Below are 7,627 nucleotides of genomic sequence, written 5' to 3' on the forward strand. Positions count from 1 at the left end.
GGCCGGGAGTAAGCCTAGCGCTGGCAACCCGGCTCCCGCCCCAGGCGTAAGGACGGAGCGCTCCCAGGAGGACTCCCCCTGGATAAGCAGTAGAATAATTAGTGGAGATTGCGTTCTTGGTAAAGTTCAGCTTTTATCTTTATTACCCCTAGTTCACCGCACTAGGGTTCCAGTAGTCCCTCTGGTCTGAGACTTAAAACAAATCATATATTCACCAGGTTTCTTTCTTACAACACAGTCCAGCCTGCTACCCAGGCAGAAAAGCCAAAAAATAAACCAAAACGTTTTCTCCTTAATTTTGCTCCTTTTGTTTGGAAATACTTCAGGAAGCTCTGTGACCTAACCTACCCGAAGTCCAATGCCCCCCACTACCCTATGCTCCTGGGTAGGGGCTAGGGAACTTTATATAACCCAACCTTTTATGACTGGTGTAAGTCCCCTCCCGAAAGTTCCCTGCTTCAGGGTTACACAATGTCAGGTCTCTGAGTTCCGTTACACTTCTCGGGGAAGTTAATTAAAGGTTCTCACCTCCTTCCCTTTATCTACATGGCCTCCCTCTCAGGCTCTAAGTGATTCATTCACACATGCTCACAGTTCTGCTACGGGAGAAAGAACGCTACACAAAGATACATTCACTTTCATTCCCCTCCCCCATTCATACCTTGTTAACAGTGATTCTCGAGAAGATCCCATACTGCGAGACTGCACTCCATCTCACTGCTTTCAGATAGCTCTCCCTCCAATTCCATTAGGGAATCTCCGCTTTCTGAGACAGGGTAAGAACTCCCTTCAGGGACAGCTAACGGCCAGACCTGCCCTGGAAGTCTTTCTACTCCCCTGCACTTCTGCTTAGGAGTCAGAAGTCTGTTAGCTCGGGAGGGTTGTAAGACCAGCTGTGCTTTAGCTAGGGTCTGGGACAGAGAACTCTTAGCAGGCTCTTTCCTGCTTAGTACGGCATGTCTCTCCCCTGCATTCCTCCCTGCAGTCTTCTCCCGAGTGTTCTCCCCTGCAGTCTTCTTCCCAATCTCCCCCCTAGTGTTTCCACCTGTGCTCATTTTATGCTGTAAGCCTAATCCCACTCTCCCTCTGGGTTCGTCCTGCTTGCCAGCCACACCCCTCTCATTAACCATGCCTGTGCTGGTTTTCTTTACTAGAGGTTTTGTTGGAGATTTGCCCAAGGTATTATAAAAGGGATTATAGTGCCCTAAACCAGATGTTATGGTTTCTGCCCTTCTCTCTCTGCCTTGCCCTGCCTGTTGGCTCTTGGTGATAGGTACAGGATTATTAGGCAGCTTCCTGGGCTTAGGAATAGGGGCCAGCCTTTGCAAGGCAGGGTTTAAAGCTGGGTTTAAACTGCTGACAGGCTCTTCCCTGTCACACTAGTAAGAAATAAATATCAATATAGTCATGAAACAGTTTGTATTCAAAAGGATTGATGAACCCGGACCCGACACGGGCCGTGTTTCGAAGAAACACTCCTTCCTCAGGGGTTCTAAAAAGAATCATATACAAAATAACCTGATGGATAACAACTGGAATCAGCGGTAAATGGCTAACAAACTGTGAAAGCTCCTACGCAGTGTAGGACAAAAGCAAGGAAGAGTAAAAGATTGCCAAGACCTTTTGGAGATGATGTTTTGGGCCATGTTATCACTGGTGATGAAATATGGGTGTACCAATAGGACCCTGAAACAAAGCATCAAAGTGCACAATGGAAGTCAGCCAATTCTCCACAACCATAAAGGTTCCGCCAGTCCAAATCAAGGGCTCCTTTTACGAAGGTGTGCTAGAGGCTTAACGCGCGAATAGCGTGTGCTAAATTCCCGCGTGCGCTAGCCGCTACCGCCTCCTTTTGAGCAGGCGGTAGATTTTCGGCTAGCGCATGCTAATCTGGTGCGCGCGATAAAAAAGCTAGCGGACCTTCATAAAAGGAGCCCCAAGAGTCAAAACGATGTGGCTAACCTTTTTTATTATTATTATTTTTATATCAGAGGGATTGTTCATTATGAATTTATACTAACTGGACAGTTAACTAAGTTTACTATTTGGAAGTACTGAAAAGGCTGCATGAGAAAGTTAGGCAAAAGCAACCCGAACTTTTCGCCAACAACTCATGGCTCTTGCATCCCGGCAGTGCACCACTGTCTGTGAGGGAGTTTTTAGCCAGAAAACAAATAACTGTATTGGAACACCCTCCCAACTGACTTGATCTGGCCCCCAATGACTTTTTTTTTTACCCGAAGATAAAGGAAATACTGAAAGGAAGACATTTTGATGACTTTAAAGATATCAAGGGTAATACGATGACACAGCTTTGATGGGCATTCCAGAAAAAGTTTCAAAATTGCTTTGAAGGGTGGACTAGGCGCTGGCGTCAGTGCATAACTTCCCAAGGGGAGTACTTCGAAGGTGACCATAGTGATATTCAGCAATGAGGTATGTAGCATTTTTTCTAGGATAAGTTTGCAAACTTAATTGTCAGACCTCGTAAGTGTTCCTGGGGGCAAAGGTGAGCGGAGTTGGGAGCATATGCACATACGTTCTTGTTTTGTAAAGTACATTTGTATAAAAATCACTGAATCACAAATATATTTACACTTCTGAACAGGCGTAATTTATATCACATACTTGTAAGCCTTTTTTTTTTTTTTTTAATCATTTTTTTTCCCCAAATTCTTTATTCATTTTTCCAACTTACATCAAGAACACAATATTAAATCATTTAAACTTTGTAAACATTACTTGTATTTCTTCTAACATCATCTTAAAAACATAAAATTATACCCTCCCCACCCACCCTTCCCAAAAATATTTTAATAAAAAAATATCATATAAATATTATATTCTTATCTATTGATCAAACCTTTAATATAACTTTATACCCTCTCCCTTCCCCCCTATGTACTTTCAGTGGATAATGGTGTCTAATCATTGCAATAATTTGTCAATGGCCCCCAAATCTTTTTAAAATTATTATAGTTCCCTTTTTGTATGGCAATTGTTCTTTCCATTTTATAAATATGACATAGCGAATTCCACCAAAATGTATAGTTAAGTCTTTTATAATTTTTCCAATTACTGGTGATATGTTGTATGGCGACTCCTGTCATAATCAATAAAAGTTTATTATTACTTGATGAAATTTGACTTTTTGCTCTCATTGATATCCCAAACAGAATTGTATCATATGATAATGCTACATGATTTTCTAGTAAACAATCATTTTTATTAAATTTTTCAGATATGTAAATACAAGTCACAACAAACAAATAACCCCCAAGAGGATTAGCAGAAACAATCAGGTCTTTTGTGTCATTTCTTCACGAAGACCCACAGAAACCAAGCCCCCCCCCAACCCCCCCTCCCCCCGCACTCCAGTGTCAGAATTGTAAGCCTATTTTATCTCTTCTTTATAAAATGGGCATTTTTTAAGTGTCTAGCGCCATCTAGTGCCTAGTCACCCTGTTATAAATTGATCATTCCTGCCACTTGAAAATTAACTATTGGTTCCTTTTATCAAGCAATGATTTAGCTTTTTACTGAAGGCTAGCAAGGTAAAGGCTCCACGCTCACAAGAACTGAATTTTTGATAAAGGGAGCCCTATATGTTCCCTGTCAAAATCCTCAATACAGGCAAAGGCAACTGCAAACTATGATCCTGGCAACTCATGTGTTCTGTCTCCTTGCCCAGACTGAACATAACATAAGAACATAAGCAATGCCTCCACTGGGTCAGACCTGAGATCCATCGCACCCAGCAGTCCGCTCACGCGGCGGCCCAAACAGATCCAGGACCTGTGCAGTAATCCTCTATCTATACCCCTCTATCCCCTTTTCCAGCAGGAAATTGTCCAATCCTTTCTTAAACCCCAGTACCGTACTCTGCCCTATTACATTCTCTGGAAGTGCATTCCAGGTGTCCACCATACGTTGGGTAAAGAAGAACTTCCTAGCATTCGTTTTGAATCTGTCCCCTTTCAACTTTTCTGAATGCCCTCTTGTTCTTTTATTTTTTGAAAGTTTGAAGGATCTGTCCCTCTCTACTCTCTCTATGCCCTTCATGATCTTGTAAGTCTCTATCATATCCCCTCTGAGTCTCCTCTTCTCCAGGGAAAAGAGACTGTCTGAAACACATGCATCCTTGCAATAACCTTTAAAAGCATAATTCAAGGTTTCAAGGTTTATTAAATATTTGATGAATCGCTATATCTTTATACAAAGCGATGTACATAATGATAAAATAAGTTAAGTTAAAATACATATGATATATATAAACATTAGAAGTCAGACAAGACAAACAACAATTAGAAGGGAAGGAGGGGAAAAGTTACATCTGTTATATTAAGAAAAACAATTAAGGGAAAAAAATCGAGGAGCAGGGGGATTCTTAAAAACGGAATTCATAAAATAAAGTAAAATTTAAATATTAAAAGCCTCTTTAAAAAGGAATGTTTTCAGGGATTTTTTGAAGGAAGAAATGTCTTTTTCAATTTTTATATATTGGGGCAATGAATTCCACCATTGGGGACCCACTACAGAGAACATATCTAATCTTCGAGTACCTATTATTTTTAAAGAGGGAACAACTAATAGGTTTTGGAAAGATGATCTAAGTGCACGTGCGGAACAATGGGGAATTAACATTTTTGATATGCACTGAGGTTCATTGAATATCAAAGTTTTAAATATAAGTAGCAAGACCTTAAACTGTATGCGCTGGCTAATAGGGAGCCAATGAGCGTCAATGAAAAATGGAGTTACATGATCGAATTTCCTGGCATCATAGATTAATTTAATAGCAGTGTTTTGAATGATTTGCAATCGGCGTTTTTCTTTTTGAGTGATATTGAGCAACAAAGAATTGCAATAGTCTAATTTTGCTATTACTAGTGAATGAATTAATATATTGCGAGATTTGGGTTCAAGGAATTTGGATATTGATCGAATTAAGCGTAATTTATAGAAACAGACTTTAACTATGGTCTTTGAATTCTAATTTTTCATCAATTATAACTCCTAAGATTTTTAATTTGGGAACAATTTCAATTGGCGTGTTATTAAGGATGAAAGGCGAATTTAATCTGATGTCTCTTTTCCAATTAAAAATCATTGCTTTTGTTTTATTTCTATTTAATGCTAATTTATTATTATTAAGCCAATTTTGAACTAGTTCGAGTTTTATATTTAAAGATTTAATGTCTTCCTGATTATCAGGATTGAATGGGTGAGTTAATTGAATGTATGTGATAGTGTCAAACAAAACTTCAGGTTGGACATTTTAGTTTCTGACTTTGCTATAGTCTTTCTGTGACCCTGAATCCTGAATCCTTTCGCTGTGACATTAGACTCTTTCCCTCAGTTCTCTGTGGTTCTGAATTTCAGTATCCAGCACTGGAATCTGACATTCACTTCTTATGGTGGCACTGGAGTCTGGCTCTCACCCCCTTTTGTAATATTGGTCGCTACCCTCTGGATTCCTGCTCTACATTTCCACTGTGAATTGATTCTGACCGGTAACTCTTTAGGTTACTGAATCCTGGTCCTTGGCTTCCTTGGTGATCAGAGCTTTGCTCTCAGCTCTCTCTCCATGGTACTCAATACTGACCATCACCTGTCTGTGGTACTGGATCCTGGCCAGTATCTTTCTCAACTCTCTCTATGTTGCTAGATCATGGCAGTCTTTGCTGTGGCAATGGAATCTGGTGCTGGGGTTCCTTTATAATATGTAACATCAATCCCACTATAAAAATTTTAGGAATTACCCTCAATCAATCCCTAACTTTTGATGCCCATACTGACACTTTGGTTAAAAAAAAAAAAAAAAAAGTTACTACATTCTTTGAAATTATGCTCCATGAAGTCAAACTTTTATTTTTCGTCTTTTAGATTACTGGTCCAATCTCTTGTATTGAGTACTTTGGATTACTGTAATATCATCTATTTAGGATCTTACAAAAAAAATATCAAGAGATTGGGAATTATCCAAAACACAGCTATACGTCTGATTTTTGGTTTGAAAAAATCTGAACATATTACTCCATATAACAGAAAGTTACACTGGTTGCCCGTCGAGTCCAGAATTATCTTCAAATTTGCATGTCTATGCTATAAGACATTGGTAGGCTTTGCACCTATTTATTTTTTTTTAATCATTTTGGGCTCCTTTTACAAAGGTGCGCTAGCGTTTTGAGCGCACGCACTAGCCAAAAAATTCCCGCCTGCTTAAAAGGAGGTGGCAGCAGCTAGCGTGCGCTAAAACCACTAGTGCGCCTTTGTAAAAGGAGCCCTTTGTCTTCTCAGTAAATTCTCAACACTCATGCGTAAAGTCCTTGTTTTTGTTTCCAACGTTGAAAGGTTGCACCTCAAAAAGATTTCTGGATAAAACCTTATCAGGCTGGTGTTTGGAGAAAACCATAAAAGTGATTTATTTTTAAACTCAATTTCCTATCAACTATTTAGAAAATCTTATGTATTCATTGTGTTTAGCAGTTTCTCTTGATGTAAACCTCTCTGAACTGCAAGGTAGAGTGGGTTATAAATAAATTTTATTATTTTTATATTATATAAGCAATTTTGGAAATTGTCTACTTTGCTGAACTACACAACTACACAGCAATGACATTTTTAACATTATAGTTTACTTTTTTTCCATGCGTGGAGATTGATGGCTTTTATTGTACTTTTACTTGTTGTGGCTTTGGCCCTGTTACTGAATATTATTTTTAACGGCTGTGTTTCCATCTATCAGGAAACAAGCTGTTCCCATATTCCCACAAATTCTTCTCCATGGACTTAGCATCTAACTTATTCTAAACAGTCTTACACAGATATTGAGCTGACGGCAATCAGAGCTTTTTAAAATGCTGACCATGCCAGCTAAATTAGCACTAGATACATATTTAGTGCAAGCCATGTGCAGGCCTCACCACTGAATATCCGGGCTAATTTGCCCAATGCTGGAGGCTCACATAGGACAGTGTGTAGCACTGCAAGGTCGCAGCAGCCATTTTCCTCAGGCAGCTGCTCCCACTCACACCTGCCCCTATTGTCGACCCTGCTGGACCACCAGGAATGGAGGAGATGGACCCGGGGGTGGAAGGAGGAAGGTAAATTAATTCTGCATGCAGTCAGGGAGAAAAGGGAGGGAGCCTGCATAGCTAGGTGGGTGAATTTAGGAAGACTCCTATCTAATGCTGCTCGATGTACTGACATTGCCAGAGGTTGTGGTAAGAGTGGATATCGTAGCTGGTTTTAAGAAAGGTTTGAGCAAATTCCTGGAGGAAAAGTCCATAATCTGTTATTGAGAAAGACATGGGGAAAGCCACTACTTGCCGTGGATCTGCAGCATGGAATGTTGCTACTGCTTGGGTTTTGGCCAGGTACTAGTAACCTGGATTGGCCACTATGAGCTACTAAGCTTGATGGAACATTGGTCTGACACAGAAAGACTATTCTTATTCTTCCTTCTCAATTTATTTTCTGCATCTATCTAAACTAAATTCTTACTATCCAGTCCTCAATTTCCCTTTTCACTGTGTCTACCTACAGCTTGCCAGCTCTTTCCCTCAACCCCTCTAGTATTTCACTCTCTATCTTTTTCCCACCATCCAGCATGTGCCCTTTTTTT

Source organism: Geotrypetes seraphini, chromosome 6, assembly GCF_902459505.1.
Source record: "Geotrypetes seraphini chromosome 6, aGeoSer1.1, whole genome shotgun sequence".
NCBI classification, from domain to species: domain Eukaryota; kingdom Metazoa; phylum Chordata; class Amphibia; order Gymnophiona; family Dermophiidae; genus Geotrypetes; species Geotrypetes seraphini.